The 25,810-nt window shown below is 41.7% G+C and overlaps 1 protein-coding gene across 1 annotated transcript in view; it reads left to right on the plus strand.

Moving 5' to 3' along the window:
• Nucleotides 1-220: 220 nt before the first annotated feature.
• Nucleotides 221-25,810, plus strand: part of LOC142243201 (cadherin-9-like) — a 408,827-nt gene continuing 383,237 nt past the window's right edge. Inside the window, exon 1 of the mRNA XM_075314856.1 lies at nt 221-598. The gene's annotated coding sequence lies outside the window, so the exon portion shown is untranslated. The remainder of the gene's footprint in view (nt 599-25,810) is intronic.

The following is a 25,810-nucleotide window of genomic DNA, read 5'->3' on the forward strand; positions in this document are numbered from 1 at the left end:
CATCTAAGGTCTGAATGATTTTAAATTGAGCAACCTAGTTCTGTTTGATAGGAGACGCGGCGTGCTGAGGTCTCCTTATGTAAATGTAAGTCTGTAGTTCCTACAGCATGATGCTGGAATGTCATATTTCTGGCGATGAAGAAGTAACAGAGGTTTTTTTTTACCCTGCTACATTGTAGCTGAAAGCAGATTAGATGGGGCTGATTAACTGTGGCTAGATCCAGTCTGTTACAAAGTAGTCTTTAAGAAACCCCTCCTCTGTGTTGCAACCCACCCTATTCATTTGCAAATCATTCGGTGTGCAGCCGAGAATCCCCTCATGCTAGTTCTCCTCCTTCCCCAGCCACAGTGTAACCCTCCATGCTGAATACTGCTTTTCTATCAGCTGCACAATCTCTCCATAACCTAGCCTTGTTTATTAATCTCAAGGAAGCCAATCAGTCTATTTGACTGCAATCTCTCTCTCTTGTCAGAGTTAAAATAATACTGGAAGAAGCCTGGTAGATAAGAGAAGATTTAGCAGAGAAGTTACTGTACAGCACAGAGGAGAATGTAATGACAGCGACCTGCCGGACATAGATTGATGTATTGGACTAAGGTAAGAGCTTGAAACACTGCTACTTGTGCCTTATTACACATATATGCTTTATAGTAACATCTATTTTCTGTAACGACTGATAGAAAATAATATTAGATTTTACTTGCCATGCAAATAATATTAAAATAATATATAAAAAAAAAATAAAAAAATGCATGCAATATAAATTACAGATAATTCTTATTTATGCTTAAAACTCAGTTTAGAGCATACAATTCTTTATAAAAATTGTGTTTTCTTTAACATTAACATTATCAGGTGTATGAGAGGGAATAATTGGGGACTGGTATTTCCAAATTAGGTCTATTCCGGCGTAAAACTTATTAGTACTTTGACCTTCCTTTGATATTAATCAACACTAAACCTACAACAAAGCAAAAAAAAAAACATGAGAAAGTGGAGTAAAAAATGGAGTGATTCAGCAATTACATGATAAATTGTTTTGTCTTGCCAGCAATATATAAGAGAATTGGTGTAATTGCATATTTCTTGTTACCTTGAAGGTCCTGAACGTGAAATGATGAATACCAGCTGTAAAAAAATCAATATATACTGAGATTGGAAGGAAATGTTTTCACTTTTTCACAAAGGGGCGAGTTGTGAAAAACCTAGTAGTGCATCAAATCCCTTTAAAAGTAAATGTAAAGGATACTTTAATTCTTTCTTAAAGCAAACTGATTCACCAGTTTTCTTCAGTATCCTAATCCAAAAGGAGAAAAAAATCAGTGTTAAAGTACAGGATCCAGAATAGGGATTTAGGTAAACTACAGCTGACTAATAACTAAGGTTAATTAAGTATCAGAAATATAAAATTTATTAGGCGGATACTATTCTTGTAAATTTACATGACACTACAATATTAAGTTCTCATTCCGCACAAGCCTGAAACAGTTTTAAGCAAATTAAGCTCCAATACATTGAGCAATGCATTATAATAGCATGTAATGTATAAGACAGCATAGGGTTAAAAATTGGACTAAATAAACAGTAATAGAAAATCTAAAGAATCAAATACAATTCTATAGGGTTCAGCTTTTTGTTGGTGGTTAAAAGTGATGGTGTGTCGAATTCTCAGTTCTCAGTTTTTTCTTTTTGCTCTTGAACTAGGAGAACACTTTTTCCAAGCACAATAGTTAAACCAAGGCCGGTGAAAAATTCAATAAAATTATAAAAAAAGAGGTCTGATCCTGACAGACAGCTTTTTATTTGGAAAAATGTATCCTACTCAAGGTTATGTATAAATAGCTATACAAAGCATGTTTTCTAGTAATTGGTTTGAGCCTTATGAATAAAGCTGTGTATGATTCTACATCCTTAATATTTTTTCATAAAAATAGTATTAGAAGTTAGACTGTGGAAATAAACTGATTGTCATTCTTTTACTCCACCCCAAATTTAATCCGTATCCAAGTTGTAGATAGCCATCCTGAAAATCTCCTTTGCTTCACAATGTATTACAAGTGTTGTCACGCAAGTGTATCTGTATAAGCTACGATTACCCGGCTAATGCTGACATTATCCACATCGCCGATATCCTTGAGAGGGTGTGATGGTAATCTGGGGAATTCTTTTATATTTATGTGACTGGCTGTTTCATTCAATATCAAAACTTTAATGAAATTGCATGCACACTTTGCATACATTTTTTTTTTCAAATTCAGTTATATATGTTGGAAATTCCATTGTTATTATAATATTGCAAGTGATGGGTAAGCATTACCATGCTTGGGTGCTCGGTACTCGTAAAGAGAAGTTGGTCTCTCGGATGGGCTCCATTCATGTACTGATTGTAATGGGAAAATTTTCAGAAAAAATCCTCGCGTTTTCCATAGACTTCCATTATACTTTGGTACTCGAGTATCCAACTGCTTGAGTACCAAGCACTTCAGCATGGTAGTGATAGCTCATCACAAAATTTTTCATACTTATGTTATCATGGAGCTTGATAAAATAGTCCCATGAAGTATAAACTGGTATTGATCTTCAGATATCATAAACAAGATGATTTCTCTTACTAAAATGAACCTCAGAAGTTTGAGAAGGTTATATCTAAATAAGTAAAGTATAGTATTGCTGTGATAATAGTTGAAAAGGCGAGATCAGTGTTATTACTCAGGGCAGACAAGTTCATGGTCAATGAACTAAAACTGGAATTGGCTTCTGTGTGTTATGGGATCACTGTTGACACCATGTGGCCATAATCTTAAGGATTTATTTGGGAAATATATCATACTTTTGGGTTTTAGACAAACATGTTCATGTTTGTTCTTGGTTTAACATATTCTAAGATGTGTAGTGGAAGATGACCGGCATTGAGAAAAAAAATTATTTAATGACAATCTGTCACGAGATGTTGATGCAATCTGTGTCTGTGTTTGGCCATCAAGTGGTTATGATCTGAATCTAATCTTGTTGAGTGTTAATCTAACATGTTGCGATATTATATTGAATTTGCTTTTTGAGAAATTGAGATAAATTGGAGTCCTTAACAAAATGTAATTAAACATAAGTGTGGACAAATCTGAACTTATGTTTTTTGTGTGGCCTTTATCTGATAATAAATATTGTAGGCACTATTTGTGTAATCAATATATGCCACTATCCAATTACTATTTACAGTATGTACAGTAAATGGGTAAAACAGGCTCAATCTAGCCATGTACTGTGTGATCTGCCTGGTTTAAGGAGTCTCGACATGCACCATTTAACAAATAAGTGTGAATATCTGGGCAAAGTATCACATCCAGAATGATGTTAATTGCTTTTCACATCTGAAAAATGTATAGACCTATATAATTTTTTTTCTGGGTGTTGTATTGCACTCCTAAGGCAATGAGTGTACTATTTTTCTGAGCACTGTATCCATAATTTATCAGGATGCAAGTAGACCTAAGGATCAGTAACAGAATATTATAACAAAATCTATGCAAAATGTTTGTAGTTGTAAAAATGGTGAAACTAGACCTACATGCTGCTGCATATTTTTCTATATGAAATGCTACCATTCAATGTGCAGTGCATAAAAAGATTACAATGGCAAGGACACAGTGACTAATACCAGTAACACAGTAAACTATAGATGTGATGGAAGGAATTTAACATTCATCAAGAATGAGTAATCATTTTTCCCAACTCATTAGAGTACTAAAAATCCATTTGACTATACAATATTTAACCTCTTCATGACCTGCCATTTTCCGTTTCTTTCTTTTTTTAATATTTTCCTCCCCTTCTTCAAAAAGTGATCTCTTTTTGATTTTTTTTCCATCAATATAACAATATGAAGGCTTGATTTTGCAAAACAAGTTGTACTTTTGAATGAAACCACTCATTTTTCCACATAGTGTGCACTATATAGTAAAATTGATTTGGTAGTATGATTTTCCAGGTCAGTATGTGTATATAGATATCAAACACATGTTGTTGTCTTTCAATTAAGTGGTGAAATTTTTTTTAGAAATCTCTCCCAACAATCTTTTTGCTTTTGACGCCATTGAATAAGTACCATATTTTTTTTTAATTTTTCGGGATCTGGGGCTGTATGGTGGCTTATTTTTTTGCACCCTGAACTAACATTTTTACTGATGCCATTTTTGGGTAGATGCAATGTTTTGATCGCCTCTTATTACATTTTATTGCAATGTTGTGGTGGCTAAAAAATGAATAATTCTGGTATTTTTTTGTGGGTTTTTTTTAATTCTGTTTACCAATCAGATTAATTTATTTTATATTTTGATAGATCTGAGGGTAGTGATACCAAATATGTGTATTTTTTATTATTGTTTTATTTTTAATGGGGTAAAAAGGGGTGATTTGAACTTTTTTGTTTTTTATTTTATAAAACTTTTTCACTTTTCATTATATTTAATTGTTCCCTTAGGCTATGTTCATACTGGGCGTTTTTGCAGCATTTTTTAGCTATGGATTTTCCTTGGTTTTATGAAAATCCATGCTAATAAAAACGCTGCTTTTTACAGTCCCAGCAAAGTCTAAGTCCCGTTTCACACGTCAGTGAAAAACACAGACGTTCTTCACCGACGTGTAAAACATGCACATGTCCCTCCGTGTGCCGTGATTCACGGCACACGTGGGTTGTCTAAGTGCAATCCGGGCTCCGTTCTCTGTGGTCCGTGATTGCACATAGAGATTAACTCACCTGTGCCCGCTCCTGCTCACCATGGTGCTGAACGCTCCCGCGGTGCAGCATCTTGCCGGCGCTGACCCCCGCAGCAGCTGCTTCCGGGTCGGCTGTGTCGTGCATTTATGAATATGCACGACAGTAATGAGCCGGCTCAGAAGCAGCAGGCAGAAAAGGCAACAGAGAGCGCCGCTGGAGCCAGGTGAGTAAAAATGATTTTTATTTTATATGCACATTTTTTTCTGGCACGTGTTTCACGGATCACACCATAGTATGGTCCGTGGGACATCAGTGATGCCAGAAAAAAATGGACATGTCTCCGTGCAGCAATCACGGACACGCGGGTACGCCGCACGGAGACACGTTCAGTGAAAAATCACTGATGTGTGAGCAGACCCATTGATTATAATGGGTCTGCGTATGTCAGTGATTCTGGTACGTAGAAAAAAAAGCACAAACGTACCAGAATCACTGACGTGTGAAACAGGCCTAAGAGATTTCTGAAATCTCATGCACACACACACAAACATGTCAGGATTTTTTCCTGACGTTTTTGTGAAATACCTCCGGTTTTGCTGCGTTATGAAAAGAATGGTAAAAAAGAAATAGTTTTGGTACTGTGTTAGCCAGTTGAAAAAGGATTGATTGCTCTCTGTAAGAGAAACAAAATTATAATCTTGTAATTGTGATACCTTTTAATGGCTAACTAAAATAAAATTAAATTATGTTAAAAAGCAAGCTTTCGAGACTTTTTAGGTCTCCTTATCAGGCATGCTATGACCGCCACACAGAAACAGACAAAAAAAAACATTTATCTGTGGCCAGACATTTCTGTGCTTCAGGACACAACATAAACCACATAAAAGTTGTCATATTAAAAGGCAACTTCAGATCACAGAACCATCAAAGGGCATGGGAATACAAATTCATTACAATGTTTGATTCTATCCACACTGCACTCAAATGTCAGGAGGATTTATGACAACTACAAAATCTGTGGAGTCTGCTCCACCAGCGCACCAGGTCTCTGATCCTACATGGATATAGGAGACTAAGGGTCCCGTCACATGTAGCGACGTTCCAGCGATCCCACCAGCGATCCGAAATGGCAGGGATCGCTGGAGCTTCGCTACATGGTCACTGGTGAGCTGTCAATCAGGTAGATCTCCACAGTGATCAGAGACCAGCGATCAGCGACCTGTGTAACGACGCTGTGCTTGGTAGCCAGGGTACACATCGGGTAACTATGAAAAGCGCTTTACATAGTTACCTGATGTATACCCTGGCTACGTGTGCAGGTAGCTGGCGTCTAGCAGCCTATAACCGGCGTACACTGGTAACAATGGTACACATTGGGTAACTAAGCAAAGCACTTTGCATAGTTACCTGATGTATACCATGGTTACCAGCGTACCGCCACTTACAGGCTGCTAGACGTCGGCTCCCTGCACATTCAGATTGTTGGTCTCCCGCCGTCAAACACACTGATGCGTGCTGCACGGCGGGAGACCAACGAGCAAAAAATGGTCCTGATCAATATGTCAATGATCAGCGACCTCACAGCAGGGGCCCGCTCGCAGCTGCTTTTCACACATAGCGATATCGCTGGCGAGGTCGCTGATACTTCACAAAACCTGTTACGTTTCAGCGATCTCGCTAGTGATCTCGCTGTGTGTGACGAGGGCTTAAAACTTTCCCACCATTAATCAAAGCTAAGGATTCACTTTCTAACCTTAGTGTTTGCTTATTTAAATGTCCTTTTATTATGCCATCCCTATGCCCTGTTTGTGTATATATTTGTTATACCAGATATTTTGTTGTACCATGCCTGATGAATAATATAATAATAATATTTATTCATTTATATAGCACTATTGATTCCATAGCGCTTTACATACATTAGACAAATGAATGAATGAAGAGACCTAAGAAGTCTCGAAAGCTTGCTTTGTAACCTACTTTTATTTTATTTAGTTAGTCATTAAAAGGTGTCACAACTACAAGATTATAATTTTGTTTCTCTCACTTAGAGCAATCAATTGTGAAAAGAATGAACATGTCAATTCTTTTCAGAGCTTTTGCTACAGTTTTTCACCCTAGTGAAAGGTGGACTCACAGATACCCTGGATCGGCAGGTCTAACCGGATTAATAAAAAACCCGGTTAGGCCCAGAATTGATCCAGGGTATCTGGCCAGCACTTAAATGGTGGTGGGGATATGGGGAATGGAGCTGGTGTGCTAAATTTACCAAATCACTGGCGAGGCTGTACGCTAACCATGGCTCCTCTACTTCGCCGCTCATTACATATTTACTACTTTCATCTGTGATTGGTTGCAGTAAGACGTGCCCCCAGCCTAATTGACAGCATCTGACAGCAACCAATCAAAGACCTGGTCTGCGGTTCTAAACAGAGAATGAGTGAGCCGCTTATTCAGCGGTGACCTCACTCAAGCTATTTACAGTCACAGGTATCGCCAGCTGTGACCGGGAATCATCTGAGTGAAGTGACTGCTGATCATGCGGCTCATTCATTCTCTAGAGCTCACAGTGGGCAGTCTTGTTCTATGGCCGCTAGCTGTGATCTTCAGATGTAGCAGAGCTGAATCGTCGTGGGACCTCATGTGGATTACGTTGGACCTGCAAGGGTGTGATTATTGGTTAATAAAGTGGTGAAAAAGTGTGATTTTTTTGTCTTTTATTTCAAAGAAAGTATTTTTTCACTGCTTGTGTTTATTTCTTTACACTTACAGATTAGTAATGGGAGTCTCATAGTCACCTCCCATTACTAATCTAGGGCTTAGTGGCAGCTGTGAGCTGAGATTACAACTTATTACCCTTATTGCCACAGCACCAGGGTAATTTCGGAAGAGCCAGGTAAAGTGCTGCGAATGTCGCATCTAATGGATGCGACAATCCTGGGCGGCTGCAGGCTGTTATTTTTAGGCTGGGTCTCTCCAACTTAATTATACCACCTCCCAGCTGTGGGCTTTATCTTGTCTGGGTATCAAATTTGGGGGACTGCATGCTGTTTTGTTTTAAATTATTTTAATTATTATTGGAAAACAGCATGGGGTCCCTCTTATTTTGATACACAGCCTAGATAAGCACACAACTGGAGGCTGCAGCTTGTAGCTGTATGCTTTAACTGTGCTGGGTATCATAATATGGGGGGAACCCTACATAATTTTTATTTATTTTTTACTGTACGATAGACCTACAGATCAGTGGATGGAGCAGTGAATATGCATGAGGCTAATGAGCGGCTCCAGAAGTAGGAGGGGCCGCGGAAGCGGGTACAGTTGAGCCTAGAAAGTATGGGCTCCTTCTAGGTTAGTGGGTGTGATCAGCTGGGTTAATGGAAGTGAACGGCTTGGTTACTGAGCTTGGATATGTTTTCTCCCTTCCACTACAATCATGCTTTGCCCCCCCGCCCACCATGTGATAGGGGCCTGTTGAATGACATCATACCTGGAAGGAGACCATACACTCCAGCATCTACTGGAGACTGGTAAGTATAGCGTGATTGCTTTATTTATTTATTTTTTTCTTTCTACTTTTTTTTTTTTACTACCCGTGTGCCGGATTAGGTCAATCCCAGCCTGGCCTAGCAATCGGGTACTATTGAACCCTTGCTGGTCTTGACAGAAAAAAATGCTGTAAAAATGCCACAAAAAATGCTACAAATACTGCACCAAAACCACAAAGGACTCTCAGGAGACATCCTGCCACAAGATCAGGTTTTGGTCAGGTTTTGGTCAGGAAAAAAACACTGCAAAAATGTCCTGTGTGAACATATCCTTAGTGGACTTGAAGCCGTGATTATCTTATCGCTTGTGCTATATAGCACAGGGCATTAGATCAGCCGTCATGTGCAGGGAAAGATGTGAGCTCAGGGTTTGAGCCCGCATCAAAGGCAGGAACACAACCTTTGACGCAAATATATATTAAAGGTTATGAAAGGATTGAATCACACACAGTTCTTCAAAAACCAGATACTTTAAAGTATTTCAATACCATATTTACTTTACAGCATGTATTCTACTGCAGAATCTGAATGTAAAATACATTAATCAAAAATGAACATTAAATACATGTGGCTGCTGAACATATACATGGTAAAATCAAAGGAATACATTCTAAGAAAATTACATTTTTTGTTACAGTATTGTCATTGTATGATGACATTCATGGTGGGTAAATGAAATTTCATTAAATTATTCAAATGCTAATCATGTATGATGGATGTACAAAACATTAGAGGCATCTGTTTTTATCTTGACATTGATTAAGCAGATATATACAGGCAGATGCTATCATCCACAATTATTTTTTCATTAGTCATCCAATCCTTTGTCTTTTCACAGTAATATAAGAAAATAAAAACAATGCAATTATTCCACACTCTTTATGTTCTGTATTTTCTTTTAGTTCCATTCTGTTTGTATTATAATATCAGTGGATTTTACAATTAATAGCTAAGGCAAATAAATTTCATAGCATGGTAAACTTAAAGTGGCAGTAATGGAAACTTAAAAAGACAAATCAGCAAATATGGAACAGATGGATAAGAATTGAGAAGGTTCTCTAAGGGGTTGTCTGGTCTAAATCCATAAGTCTGCAATCACCCTATCTTACTGCACTTTTGAATCCAAACATCATGCATTTTACGCTGTTAGGATTGATCTGTTTCAGAGCGAGGAGTGGCAATCATATGACCATGAAAGTGCAATATGCATACATATGGCCAAATTCTGACTAGAGGGGCACAGCCTCAGTCAATGCAAATGTATTGAACAAGGCCACGTCCCTCTAGTTTTTATTCTGTCCAAGTGTATGCATATTGCATACTCGTGGCCATGTGACCACATCATTCATGGCTTTATAATCGACTAATCCCCACAGCACAAAGTGCGTGTGATATGAGGATTCATAAGTCTGCAGTAAGATAGAGTGATTACAAAATTATGGATTTAGATCAGACAACCCCTTTAAATGAGATTATGAAAGTATTATAGGTAATCTGTCAACGAAGAAGAGATTCAGGGAGCAGACAAGAGAGAGGTCGTGAAACAAACCAGGGTTCAGGTAACCAGGAGAGTACATACAAACACAAGGGACAGTCAAAGAGTAGTCAGGAGGGAAGTCGAAGTCAGACAGATGGGAATGGAAAAGTCAGGGTGAGCAGGCAGAGGCAAGTTAGAGGTTAGTTCAGGGTCGAATACCAATATCAATTGCTGTAGCCAGGAGCTGGGTGCTTACCGCAACTTAACCAGAGAATACAACTGGCACTGCTCTGGGCATGACACTCCCAGATAAAGCAGAGCAATTGCCTGGAAGCGGCACGTGGAAGTAAGCCCTTCTTACCGCCGGCAAACAACCAAGTGCAGGGAGTGGCTTTTCACAGGGAAAAGAATAACATAATGGCCGCACACAGGAGGACACAACAGAAGGTCCCGGCAATGGAGCCGCACTGCAAGTCAGGGCTGTGACAGCAGCATACTGTAGGTAACATGATGATGTATCACTTAGTTTACTGAGTGCAGTGGTTCTGACACAATCAGAGCTTTTAGATTTAGGAATGCAGCAGTCCTGAGAAAGCTGCCCCTGCCAACACCAGGCTCTCTTTGTACAATGAGTATAGACAGTGAGTTGCTAATCAAAGCAGGAAGCATGTGACCTAACTAACCACTAACTAACCTAGTCCAGCAATAATAATCACCTGAATCTCTTGAATATGAAACAAACATTGCAAGTAAACAATTGTATGTCCCTTGACAAGAAAGGCATCCCTGAAACCTGTGTGTTAACTTCACATTACATAGCAGAAACCAGTCGACAGATTCCCTTTAAGATTTGTCCTCACTACTGAGTTTTTCCTGCAGTTTTTATTACTTCTATTTGGCAGTTCTCTGTAGATTGTCTGTTTCTGTGGAGATGAACAAAATACTTTATTTGGCTAAAGAATCATTGAGGAACTAAAAATATTTTTGATTGAAATGTGTGTGTAAGTTGGGCATGCGAAGATGATGTGAGCAGGTAGAACTGAAAATGTCCTCAGATCTTAAATAATGTTACATGGCTCAAGTGTGTCCCTTGGGCTGCATTCCCATATTGAGCTTTTTTTGAGTTTTTGATTTTGCAAAACCTCTGAACCATTTCTGAACCTAATATGTAAATTAGGTTACTTGCATTTTTTACATGTGTTTTTGAGTGTTTTTTTCATGCGTTTTTACAATGTTTCTGTCATTACGCTTTTGTCTCTGGTTGGTATGTCATGTTTTAAACAAAGCTGTTTTGTTTTTGTTGCTTCCTGATATTTATCTTTGCTAAAACTTTATTGATATACAGTTATGACCAAAAGTGTTGACACACTTAAAATTTTACAGAAAATTAAGCATTTCTCATAGAAAATGATTGCAGTTACTCATTTTGTTATACACATACTTTGGGTGTATGAGAATAACAAAAAAATCAGAGAAGAAAGGAAAATTGGACAAATTTTCAAACAAAATTCAAAAATGGGCTGGACAAAATTAATGCCATCTTCAAAATAATATTTGGTTGCAAACCATTTCAAATAACTAACTGAAATCAATCGCTTTTTATATTGTAATCATCAAAAAACTTGTTTCACCTCCCAACTAGAAATTTAGACCCCTCTTTTTTGTAAACTGCTCCAGGTCTCTGATATTTCAAGGCTGCCTTCTCCTACCAGTAGTTTTAAAAATCTCTTAAAGGGTGTTCAATAGGATTTAGATCCGCATGTATTGCTGGTCACTTCATAACTCTCCAGCACTTTGTTTCCATTCATTTCTGTGTGCTTCTTGGAGTATGATTTGGGTCATTGTCCTGCTAGAAGACCCATGACCTACGATAAAAATCCAGATTTCTGACACTAGGCAAAAAATTTAGACCAATACCATTTAGTAGTCTTCAGATTGCATGATGCCTAACACAGAGTCAAGGCAAATGGTGCAAGAAGCAGCAAAACACATCCAAAACATTTTGACTATCCACCATATTTGACTGTAGGAACTGTGTTCTTTTCTTTGTAGGTTTCATTTCATTTTCAGTAAACAGTAGAATGATGTGCTTTACCAAAAGCTGTATCTTGCTCTCTTCAGTACAGAACACGCTTTCACAGAAGGTTTACTCATGTACATTTTGGCAAGCTCCAATTTAGATTATTTATGTTTCTGTGTCAGCAGTGGGGTCCTCCTGGGTCTTTTGCCATAACATTTCATTTCATTCATATGTTGGCAGAAAGATCGCGCTGACACTGATGCACTCTCAGCTTGCAGGACTGCTTGAATGTCTTTGGAACTTGATTGGGGCTTATCCACCATCTAAACGATCTTGCTTTGCATCATTTCATCATTTTTTTGCCATACATGTCAGGATATTAGCTACAGCGCCATGAGTTGTAAACTTCTTGATTATGTTGTGTACCATGGACAAAGCAACATCAAGGTCTCGGGAAATGGACTTGTAACCATGAGATTGTTTATATTTTTCAAAAATATATGATCTCAAGTCTTCTGACAGTTCTCTTCTCAGTTACAGGTGTAATTTTTATATTGCCAGCACCTTTTACTTGCCACGGATGAATCTGTACGAGCATCACATGCTTGAAACAAATTTGTTTACCCAAAATTTTGGAAAGGTGCCAACAGTTTTGCCCAGCCCAATTTTGGAGTTTTGTGTGATATTACGTCCAATTTGCCTTTTTTTAAATTGTTTCAATACTCACAAAGGAAATAAACATGTGTATAACAAAACATGTATAATTGCAATAAATTTGGGGAAAGAATGCTTCATTTTCTGAAACAAATTTAAGGGTGCCAGCACTTTTGGCCATTACTGTACTTATGTGAGGACTATATACACTTTTGATGTGATGTGAAGTCTTCTGCATGTGCATATTTACCAGCATTTTCCAGTATCTAATGAAAGTCTATGGGGAACATTTGCACTTAAAACTCAGCGTACCTGAGAGAAATTGACATATTGCAGATATAAAACACGCACCACAGAACAGTTTATGTGGAGTAAAGAAAAAGTACAGTAGGCATGAGATTTCTCTAAATCCCATCCACTTTGCTGGAACTGTAATATGCAGCATTTTTTATGGAATGAAAACAGCCCACTAAAAACTCATCATGGGCACACAGCATTAGTGCACAAAACCTGTGGTAAATTTTCTGAACCTTGCTTTGCAGACACTTCATTTGACACCTTCTTTCTCAGTGAGCAGGGGGGTGCATTTATTAAATGTAAAGTATTTTCACCTCCCATCAATTCACAGTGACATGAATGTTAACTCCTTCATCACCTAGCCTTCCTGTACAGTGTTAATTTCTAAGATAATAACTCTGGAACGCTCCAATGGATGGTAGTGATTCTGATATAGTTTTTTTGTGACATATTGTACTTCATGATAGTGGTAAATTTTGATCACTATCTTTTATTTTTATTTATGAAAATATCAAAAATTTGTCAAAAATGTACAAAATTGTACAAATTTTAGCAATTTTAAAACTTTCATTTTTTTATGCCCTTAAAGTAGATATAGAAAAACAGAAAACATTTCCAGTAAATTCTTGAAGTAAAATATTTCTTTAGTTATATAAATCCATAAAAAATATAACATCAGTGAGGGACAAAGCTCTGTTGACTCATTTCGACCTTAAGGTTTTAGTCGTAACATGACACAAACATCAAAATCCCAGCATTAAAAGCAATAAACCCCTCCCCTTACACGGAAATTACAAATAAATGATACTGGTTAATCAATCATTCAAACCTGGTTAAGTGCATAAATGGTGAGAGCCAGAAGAATCTGCTCCAGTGATAGCTCCTTTTTTAAGGAATTTAATATGATAAAAATATAGATTACAAAGTAGAGGTTATGGCCAAAAAACAATCAGAAATGCTGCAAATAAAATTGGGAACATTACCAGAAAAAAAGCTTTTGTATGGCAAAATACATAACACTAACAGCAATTCTATGTTTGAGAATTGGGTCAATTTTGTAACAGAGTACAGTAACCAATTGATGCAATCAAAAATATCATTTTGAAATACTTTCCGGTGCTTAATTAAAATGAAGATTTATGCCAGATTTTGAAGCATGTATGTGGGGTGTCTTCTCACAGAGGCCGATGTCTTGGAGATATACAGTTAGGTCCAGAAATATTTGGACAGTGACACAATTTTCGCAAGTTGGGCTCTGCATGCCACCACATTGGATTTGAAATGAAACCTCTACAACAGAATTCAAGTGCAGATTGTAACGTTTAATTTGAAGGTTTGAACAAAAATATCTGATAGAAATTGTAGGAATTGTACACATTTCTTTACAAACACTCCACATTTTAGGAGGTTTAAAGTAATTGGACAAATAAACCAAACCCAAAGAAAATATTTTTATTTTCAATATTTTGTTGCGAATCCTTTGGAGGCAATCACTGCCTTAAGTCTGGAACCCATGGACATCACCAAACGCTGGGTTTCCTCCTTCTTAATGCTTTTCCAGGCCTTTACAGCTGCAGCCTTCAGGTCTTGCTTGTTTGTGGGTCTTTCCGTCTTAAGTCTGGATTTGAGCAAGTGAAATGCATGTTAAGATCTGGTGATTGACTTGGCCATTGCAGAATGTTCCACTTTTTAGCACTCATGAACTCCTGGGTAGCTTTGGCTGTATGCTTGGGGTCATTGTCCATCTGTACTATGAAGCGCCGTCCGATCAACTTTGTGGCATTTGGCTGAATCTGGGCTGAAAGTATATCCCGGTACACTTCAGAATTCATCCGGCTACTCTTGTCTGCTTTTATGTCATCAATAAACACAAGTGACCCAGTGCTATTGAAAGCCATGCATGCCTATGCTATCACGTTGCCTCCACCATGTTTTACAGAGGATGTGGTGTGCCTTGGATCATGTGCCGTTCCCTTTCTTCTCCAAACTTTTTTCTTCCCATCATTCTGGTACAGGTTGATCTTTGTCTCATCTGTCCATAGAATACTTTTCCAGAACTGAGCTGGCTTCATGAGGTGTTTTTCAGCAAATTTAACTCTGGCCTGTCTATTTTTGGAATTGATGAATGGTTTGCATCTAGATGTGAACCCTTTGTATTTACTTTCATGGAGTCTTCTCTTTACTGTTGACTTAGGGAAAGATACACCTACTTCACTGAGAGTGTTCTGGACTTCAGTTGATGTTGTGAACGGGTTCTTCTTCACCAAAAAAAGTATGCGGCGATCATCCACCACTGTTGTCATCCGTGGACGCCCAGGCCTTTTTGAGTTCCCAAGCTCACCAGTCAATTCCTTTTTTCTCAGAATGTACCCGACTGTTGATTTTGCTACTCCAAGCATGTCTGCTATCTCTCTGATGGATTTTTTCTTTTTTTTCAGCCTCAGGATGTTCAGCTTCACCTCAATTGAGAATTCCTTAGACCGCATGTTGTCTGGTCACAGCAACAGCTTCCAAATGCAAAACCACACACCTGTAATCAACCCCAGACCTTTTAACTACTTCATTGATTACAGGTTAACGAGGGAGATGCCTTCAGAGTTAATTGCAGCCCTTAGAGTCCCTTGTCCAATTACTTTTGGTCCCTTGAAAAAGAGGAGGCTATGCATTACAGAGCTATGATTCCTAAACCCTTTCTCCTATTTGGATGTGTAAACTCTCATATTGCAGCTGGGAGTGTGCACTTTCAGCCCATATTATATATATAATTGTATTTCTGAACATGTTTTTGTAAACAGCTAAAATAACAAAACTTGTGTCACTGTCCAAATATTTCTGGCCCTGACTGTATTATCCCCAAGCGTATTTGAAAAAAGTAGCAGTACTGTGAGTACATGGCTTTCCTATACAGGCAGTTAAAAATGGAGAGGTACCAAATGTTAAATGTTCTGTTTGTTCGTTTGTCAATAGAACGGATGTCATTCATTATGGTACTTGCAATTTTAACATCCACTCTTTCATTAACTGCGACACTTTGCATGTTTTGCATATGATAAAATACAATATATTCAATCTTACTTACATAGGTTGCATGACAAGAAAGCTAAAAGCTAGATTTTGTAGCATATTGTAGATATCACAAAAAAATTATTATTATATTTATTATTATTACAGTGCCATTTATTCCATTGCGCTTTACAAGTGAAAAGAGTATACATAAAGAACAAGTACAACAATCATAAACATTACAAAAACAGTCTGGTACAGAAGGAGAGGACCCTGTCCGCGAAGACTCACAGTCTACAGGGAATGGGTGAGGATACAGTAGGTGAGGGTAGAGCTGGTTGCACAGTGGTGTACTGGTCTGAGGGTTATTGTAGGTTGTAGGCTTGTCGGAAGAGATGGGTCTTCAGTAGAGTTGAGCGCGGTTCGTGGTTCGTGGTTCTCCAGTTCGCGGCTCGAGTGATTTTGGGGCATGTTCTAGATCGAACTAGAACTCGAGCTTTTTGCAAAAGCTCGGTAGTTCTAGAAACGTTCGAGAACGGTTCTAGCAGCCAAAAAACAGCTAAATCATAGCTTGGTTTCTGCTGTAATAGTGTAAGTCACTCTGTGAATCAAACTATTATCACATTTCAGTGTATAGTGTGCGTGAACAGCGCCTTCAGATCACTGCTGTTTCTATAATGGCGATCGCCATTTTTTTTTTTTTTTTTCTTGTCTTCCTTCCCTAAGTGCGCGCGTCTTGTGGGGCGGGCCAGCATGTCAGCCAATCCCAGACACACACACAGCTAAGTGGACTTTGAGCCAGAGAAGCAACGGCATGTGTGATAGGATCTGCATGTCACATGTCCCTGCATTATAAAACCGGACATTTTCTTCACGGACGCCATTATCTGCCTTCTGCGTCTTTGGTGTCAGACATCACTGTCGCAGCTCCGTCATCCTGAGTCCTATAGCCGATACAGCTGTATGCGCTGCATACACAGCGTTAGACAGCTTAGGGAGAGCACTTTATAGCAGTCCTTTTAAGGGCTCCAACCGGCAGGGTCAGAGAGCCATAGGTGACAGGTCCTGCAAACAGCAACAGCGTCTGTGTAGCCCAGGTCAGGGATTTCCTACCTGCATTTCACCATTAGGAGGGAATAGAAAGGCAGGCTTCCATTCCTCTACCCAGAGCACCACAATCCTGCCACTGTACCCTCTTGTCCTCTGCACACTCCAACTGATAACTAAGCCATTATACTAGCAAACACTCAGTGTACCTAGTGGCATCCTATACGTGGCTATTGGACTTTGCTATAGTCCCACTAGTGCAAAGACATTTGCAGAGCGCGTCTGCCTGCATTGCACACTACAACTCATTCTAAACAAGCCATTATACTAGCAAACACTCAGTGTACCTAGTGGCATCCTATACGTGGCTATTGGACTTTGCTATAGTCCCACTAGTGCAAAGACATTTGCAGAGCGCGTCTGCCTGCATTGCACACTCCAACTCATTAAAACCAAGCCATTATACTAGCAAACACTCAGTGTACCTAGTGGCATCCTATACGTGGCTATTGGACTTTGCTATAGTCCCACTAGTGCAAAGACATTTGCAGAGCGCGTCTGCCTGCGTTGCACACTACAACTCATTCTAACCAAGCCATTATACTAGCAAACACTCAGTGTACCTAGTGGCATCCTATACGTGGCTATTGGACTTTGCTATAGTCCCACTAGTGCAAAGACATTTGCAGAGCGCGTCTGCCTGCGTTGCACACTACAACTCATTCTAACCAAGCCATTATACTAGCAAACACTCAGTGTACCTAGTGGCATCCTATACGTGGCTATTGGACTTTGCTATAGTCCCACTAGTGCAAAGACATTTGCAGAGCGCGTCTGCCTGCGTTGCACACTACAACTCATTCTAACCAAGCCATTATACTAGCAAACACTCAGTGTACCTAGTGGCATCCTATACGTGGCTATTGGACTTTGCTATAGTCCCACTAGTGCAAAGACATTTGCAGAGCGCGTCTGCCTGCGTTGCACACTACAACTCATTCTAACCAAGCCATTATACTAGCAAACACTCAGTGTACCTAGTGGCATCCTATACGTGGCTATTGGACTTTGCTATAGTCCCACTAGTGCAAAGACATTTGCAGAGCGCGTCTGCCTGCGTTGCACACTACAACTCATTCTAACCAAGCCATTATACTAGCAAACACTCAGTGTACCTAGTGGCATCCTATACGTGGCTATTGGACTTTGCTATAGTCCCACTAGTGCAAAGACATTTGCAGAGCGCGTCTGCCTGCGTTGCACACTACAACTCATTCTAACCAAGCCATTATACTAGCAAACACTCAGTGTACCTAGTGGCATCCTATACGTGGCTATTGGACTTTGCTATAGTCCCACTAGTGCAAAGACATTTGCAGAGCGCGTCTGCCTGCGTTGCACACTACAACTCATTCTAACCAAGCCATTATACTAGCAAACACTCAGTGTACCTAGTGGCATCCTATACGTGGCTATTGGACTTTGCTATAGTCCCACTAGTGCAAAGACATTTGCAGAGCGCGTCTGCCTGCGTTGCACACTACAACTCATTCTAACCAAGCCATTATACTAGCAAACACTCAGTGTACCTAGTGGCATCCTATACGTGGCTATTGGACTTTGCTATAGTCCCACTAGTGCAAAGACATTTGCAGAGCGCGTCTGCCTGCGTTGCACACTACAACTCATTCTAACCAAGCCATTATACTAGCAAACACTCAGTGTACCTAGTGGCATCCTATACGTGGCTATTGGACTTTGCTATAGTCCCACTAGTGCAAAGACATTTGCAGAGCGCGTCTGCCTGCATTGCACACTACAACTCATTCTAACCAAGCCATTATACTAGCAAACACTCAGTGTACCTAGTGGCATCCTATACGTGGCTATTGGACTTTGCTATAGTCCCACTAGTGCAAAGACATTTGCAGAGCGCGTCTGCCTGCATTGCACACTCCAACTCATTAAAACCAAGCCATTATACTAGCAAACACTCAGTGTACCTAGTGGCATCCTATACGTGGCTATTGGACTTTGCTATAGTCCCACTAGTGCAAAGACATTTGCAGAGCGCGTCTGCCTGCGTTGCACACTACAACTCATTCTAACCAAGCCATTATACTAGCAAACACTCAGTGTACCTAGTGGCATCCTATACGTGGCTATTGGACTTTGCTATAGTCCCACTAGTGCAAAGACATTTGCAGAGCGCGTCTGCCTGCGTTGCACACTACAACTCATTCTAACCAAGCCATTATACTAGCAAACACTCAGTGTACCTAGTGGCATCCTATACGTGGCTATTGGACTTTGCTATAGTCCCACTAGTGCAAAGACATTTGCAGAGCGCGTCTGCCTGCGTTGCACACTACAACTCATTCTAACCAAGCCATTATACTAGCAAACACTCAGTGTACCTAGTGGCATCCTATACGTGGCTATTGGACTTTGCTATAGTCCCACTAGTGCAAAGACATTTGCAGAGCGCGTCTGCCTGCGTTGCACACTACAACTCATTCTAACCAAGCCATTATACTAGCAAACACTCAGTGTACCTAGTGGCATCCTATACGTGGCTATTGGACTTTGCTATAGTCCCACTAGTGCAAAGACATTTGCAGAGCGCGTCTGCCTGCGTTGCACACTACAACTCATTCTAACCAAGCCATTATACTAGCAAACACTCAGTGTACCTAGTGGCATCCTATACGTGGCTATTGGACTTTGCTATAGTCCCACTAGTGCAAAGACATTTGCAGAGCGCGTCTGCCTGCGTTGCACACTACAACTCATTCTAACCAAGCCATTATACTAGCAAACACTCAGTGTACCTAGTGGCATCCTATACGTGGCTATTGGACTTTGCTATAGTCCCACTAGTGCAAAGACATTTGCAGAGCGCGTCTGCCTGCGTTGCACACTACAACTCATTCTAACCAAGCCATTATACTAGCAAACACTCAGTGTACCTAGTGGCATCCTATACGTGGCTATTGGACTTTGCTATAGTCCCACTAGTGCAAAGACATTTGCAGAGCGCGTCTGCCTGCGTTGCACACTACAACTCATTCTAACCAAGCCATTATACTAGCAAACACTCAGTGTACCTAGTGGCATCCTATACGTGGCTATTGGACTTTGCTATAGTCCCACTAGTGCAAAGACATTTGCAGAGCGCGTCTGCCTGCGTTGCACACTACAACTCATTCTAACCAAGCCATTATACTAGCAAACACTCAGTGTACCTAGTGGCATCCTATACGTGGCTATTGGACTTTGCTATAGTCCCACTAGTGCAAAGACATTTGCAGAGCGCGTCTGCCTGCGTTGCACACTACAACTCATTCTAACCAAGCCATTATACTAGCAAACACTCAGTGTACCTAGTGGCATCCTATACGTGGCTATTGGACTTTGCTATAGTCCCACTAGTGCAAAGACATTTGCAGAGCGCGTCTGCCTGCGTTGCACACTACAACTCATTCTAACCAAGCCATTATACTAGCAAACACTCAGTGTACCTAGTGGCATCCTATACGTGGCTATTGGACTTTGCTATAGTCCCACTAGTGCAAAGACATTTGCAGAGCGCGTCTGCCTGCGTTGCACACTACAACTCATTCTAACCAAGCCATTATACTAGCAAACACTCAGTGTACCTAGTGGCATCCTATACGTGGCTATTGGACTTTGCTATAGTCCCACTAGTGCAAAGACATTTGCAGAGCGCGTCTGCCTGCGTTGCACACTACAACTCATTCTAACCAAGCCATTATACTAGCAAACACTCAGTGTACCTAGTGGCATCCTATACGTGGCTATTGGACTTTGCTATAGTCCCACTAGTGCAAAGACATTTGCAGAGCGCGTCTGCCTGCGTTGCACACTACAACTCATTCTAACCAAGCCATTATACTAGCAAACACTCAGTGTACCTAGTGGCATCCTATACGTGGCTATTGGACTTTGCTATAGTCCCACTAGTGCAAAGACATTTGCAGCACGTCTGCCTGCGTTGCACACTCCAACTAATTATAACTAAGTTGCATTGTCAGGGATATTTATTCTTTATTATTCTGCTGTTAATAAAGCTAGACCACCACTGCAATCTTCACCACCTCTCAATTTTTACTACCACATTTTCAGTCCACAATCTTGTCGCAATCAACATGAGTGGCAAAATGACAGATGCTGGTGGAAAGGGGAAGAGGCGTGGTGTAAAAGGCAAAAAAGGTTTTGTCCGTGGGGAAGGTGGCAAAGCTCCATTATCATCTGCTGAAGATAGACCATCTACCAGCAAAAGTAAGATGTCTACTACTTACCGTGGACAATCCGATGTGCTCCCTTTGTTACGGACACGAACAACAGGAACAAAGGTAGATGATGGGCAAAAAAGGAAAATGCTTGAATGGATCTCAAGTGGTCCAACAAGTGCCCTCTCTGCCACTTCAAGTACCGCATCCAAAAAACACCAGTCCTCTGAGTTGTCATCCCAATCAAACTTGCTTTCTCCCAGCTCTGAAGTCTCCATCAGCCCTGCACAGTATGGTGGAACTGAGATGGCTGAGTCTGCAGAGCTGTTCAGTCACACTATAGCCTGGGAATCAGAGGTCTGCTCCCAAGCTACAGTGAGTACAGAACAGGAAATGGTCTGCAGTGATGCCCAGAACCTTTGTGACTCAGATTCAGGCCGTGAGGACCAAGTTTCTGAGCATAATGTTGACCCTTTGTCACAAACTGTAACACCTGTGGTTATAGACAATGAGGAACATACTGATGAAGATGAGACGCAGATACCCGATTGGGATGACAACTTAAATATTCGTTCAGGGCAAGAAGAGGCTCGGTCTGAGGGGGAGGGGAGTGCAAACACAACAATTGATGATGACGTTCTAGATCCCACCTACTGTCAACCCCCAGTCAGGCACTCGAGGAGGTCAACAGAGGCGGTGGAGGAGGATGCAACCGACGACGAAGTTACCTTGCGCCTTCCTGGACAGAGTCGGAGCACTGGTAGCACGTCTACAACTGCATCCTCAGCCACCACTCTGCCTATGAGCATTATTCGTGGTGGATCAACAGGTCGCATGGCCTCTAAGCCTTGCCTAGCCTGGTCCTTTTTTCACATCGAAAAAGATCGCCCAACTCATGTGATATGTAACATTTGTCATGATTCTGTTAGTAGAGGTCAAAACCTCAGCAGTTTGACAACTTCTTCCATGAATCGTCACATGACTAAATATCATAAGTCCCGGTGGGAAGCTCACCGTGCTGCAATGCGGCCTAGTGGAGCGAACCATCCACCGCCCGCCCCTTCCACTGCATCCGCGCGCTCTTCATCTTCTAGGACTGTGGGGACAGCTGCCACACCTGTTTTTCCACGCAAAACTTCCACCACTGTAACCGCAACAGGCAGTTTGCTTGTAAGGTCGTCAGTTGGTTTGGAAGGGGAAACAAGTGAGTGTGTACAGCTCTCTCAGACATCGATAGCACCAACGTTGGATGAAGGCAACATCATGTCTCCGCCTGCACTTTCCTCACAAACCTGCATTTTTCCAGGGACACCCTACTCAACACCGTCTACACACAGCAGCCAGATCTCTGTCCCTCAGATGTGGTCAAATAAAAGGCCACTTCCTCCGACCCATGACAAAGCTAAGAGGTTGACTCTATCCCTCTGTAAGCTGTTGGCTACCGAAATGCTGCCTTTCCGCCTAGTGGACACACAGGATTTTAGAGACCTTATGTCTGTCGCTGTGCCCCAGTACCAGATGCCTAGTCGCCACTACTTCTCTAAGAAAGGTGTGCCCGCGCTACACCAGCATGTCGCACACAACATCACCGCTTCCTTGAGAAACTCTGTGTGTGAACGGGTGCATTTCACCACCGATACTTGGACCAGTAAGCATGGACAGGGACGTTACATGTCGCTGACTGGGCACTGGGTAACTATGGTGATAGATGGTGAAGGGTCTGCTGCACAAGTCTTGCCGTCCCCACGACTTGTGTGTCAATCCTCTGTCTGTCCAAGTTCCGCCACTGCTTCTGCATCCTCCACCTCATCTGGGTCCTCCACCTCCGCCCCAAGCCTGCCTGGTCAGGCCACCAGCGTTCTCACTGCGCAGAAGGAATCACGCACCCCTCATTACTATGCTGGCAGCAGAGCGCAACGGCATCAGGCGGTCTTTAGCTTGACATGTCTTGGTAATAAGAGTCACACAGCTGAGGAGTTGTGGTCAGCTTTGCGGTCCGAGTTTAATAAATGGTTGTCTCCACTCAAACTGCAGCCTGGTAAGGCCGTGTGCGACAATGCTGCAAACCTGGGTGCGGCACTTCGCCTGGGCAAGGTGACACACGTACCTTGTATGGCTCACGTGTTGAACCTTGTCGTGCAGCAATTTTTAACACACTATCCCGGCCTAGATGGCCTTCTGAACAGGGCACGAAAACTGTCAGCTCACTTCCGCCGTTCAAGCGCCGCAGCAGAGCGACTTGCATCGCTCCAGAAGTCTTTCGGCCTGCCGGTTCATCGCCTGAAATGCGATGTGGCGACACGCTGGAATTCAACTCTCCACATGTTACAGCGACTGTGGCAGCACCGCAGAGCCCTGGTGCAATACGTCATGACGTATAGCCTGGGCCAACGAGATGCAGAGGTGGGGCAGATCACCCTGATGGAGTGGTCTCAGATCAAGGACCTATGCACCCTTCTGCACAGTTTCGACATGGCGACGAATATGTTTAGCTCTGACAATGCCATTATCAGCATGACGATTCCAGTCATTTACATGCTGGAGCACACGCTAAACACTATTCGGAGTCAGGGGGTGGGACAACATGAAGGGGAGGAACTACAGGAGGATTCATATGCGCAAGGGACAACAACATCACGAAGGTCCAGACGTTCATCATCACCAACGCAGCAGGCATGGGACCATGGGGGACAGGGATCGACAAGGGCGCATAGTAGCAGGCGAAATGTTGAGCAAGGTGCAGGAGAACATGAAGAAATGGAGGACGAACTGTCCATGGACATGGAAGACTCAGCGGATGAGGGAGACCTTGGTCAAATTTCAGTTGAAAGAGGTTGGGGTCAGATGTCAGAGGAAGAAAGAACGGGTAGCACCTCTATGCCACAAACACAGCATGGACTTGGTCCGCATGGCTGCGCAAGACACATGAGTGCCTTTTTGTTGCACTACCTCCAACATGACAGTCGTATTGTCAAAATTAGAAGTGATGATGACTACTGGATTGCCACACTATTAGATCCCCGGTACAAGTCCAAATTTTGTGACATAATTCCAGCCATAGAAAGGGACGCACGTATGCAGGAGTATCAGCAGAAGCTGTTACTAGATCTTAGCTCGGCTTTTCCACCAAACAACCGTGCAGGTGCAGGGAGTGAATCTCCCAGTTGTAACTTGACAAACATGGGACGGTCTCGTCATCTTCAACAGTCTACCCGTACCAGTAGGACCTTTTCTGGTGCCGGTAACAGCAATTTTATGGAATCTTTTCATAATTTTTTTAGACCCTCTTTTGCAAGGCCACCAGAGACAACAAGTCTGACACATACTCAACGGCTGGAGAGGATGATACAGGAGTATCTCCAAATGAACATCGATGCCATGACTGTGCAACTGGAGCCTTGCTCCTTTTGGGCTTCAAACATAGAAAAATGGCCAGAGCTCTCCAGTTACGCCTTGGAGATTTTGTCGTGTCCAGCTGCCAGCGTTGTCTCTGAACGTGTATTCAGTGCTGCTGGGTGTGTGCTGACAGATAAGCGCACGCGTCTGTCCAGTGACAATGTGGACAGACTGACGTTCATCAAAATGAACAAGTCATGGATCCAGAAGGAATTTACTACCCCTGTGTCATCCTGGGGAGAGTAAATGCTTGTGGATTTGGAATGTGCTTGATGCAAATCAAAACATCCTGTTTGCAACTAGGGCCCAAGTGCTGCCACTGATGTGGTGGGTGTCTGTGTGGCCCAATTTTTGGAAAAAAGGGAGACTCCGCTTGGAGTAACCCTTGCTTGCTGTGTTTTTAAAAGAAGCCAAGATGAACAGAGCTGGGATCAGGAAAGACTTTGCTACCTACCCCGGTGTCATCCTGGGGACGGATAAGAATAGCGTATTTTTGAATGTGCTTGATGCAAATCAAAACATCCTGTTTGCAACTAGGGCCCAAGTGCTGCCACTGATGTGGTGGGTGTCTGTGTGGCCCAATTTTTGGAAAAAAGGGAGACTCCGCTTGGAGTAACCCTTGCTTGCTGTGTTTTTAAAAGAAGCCAAGATGAACAGAGCTGGGATCAGGAAAGACTTTGCTACCTACCCCGGTGTCATCCTGGGGACGGATAAGAATAGCGTATTTTTGAATGTGCTTGATGCAAATCAAAACATCCTGTTTGCAACTAGGGCCCAAGTGCTGCCACTGATGGGGTGGGTGTCTGTGTGGCCCAATTTTTGGAAAAAAGGGAGACTCCGCTTGGAGTAACCCTTGCTTGCTGTGTTTTTAAAAGAAGCCAAGATGAACAGAGCTGGGATCAGGAAAGACTTTGCTACCTACCCCGGTGTCATCCTGGGGACGGATAAGAATAGCGTATTTTTGAATGTGCTTGATGCAAATCAAAACATCCTGTTTGCAACTAGGGCCGAAGTGCTGCCACTGATGGGGTGGGTGTCTGTGTGGCCCAATTTTTGGAAAAAAGGGAGACTCCGCTTGGAGTAACCCTTGCTTGCTGTGTTTTTAAAAGAAGCCAAGATGAACAGAGCTGGGATCAGGAAAGACTTTGCTACCTACCCCGGTGTCATCCTGGGGACGGATAAGAATGGCGTATTTTTGAATGTGCTTGATGCAAATCTAGCTGTGAAGTGTACAACTGGGGCACAACTGCTGCCACTGAAGGGGTGGGTGTGTGGGGCCCAATTTTTGGAAAAAAGGGAGACTCCGCTTGGAGTCACCTTGCGGTGTTTTACATGACTTTAGAAGGGCGTGCCATGCCTATATCTGTGTGTCCTCCTCTTTTTCCTTGTCCAGCTGTTTT

Source organism: Anomaloglossus baeobatrachus, chromosome 6, assembly GCF_048569485.1.
Source record: "Anomaloglossus baeobatrachus isolate aAnoBae1 chromosome 6, aAnoBae1.hap1, whole genome shotgun sequence".
In the NCBI taxonomy this organism is placed as follows: Eukaryota; Metazoa; Chordata; class Amphibia; order Anura; family Aromobatidae; genus Anomaloglossus; species Anomaloglossus baeobatrachus.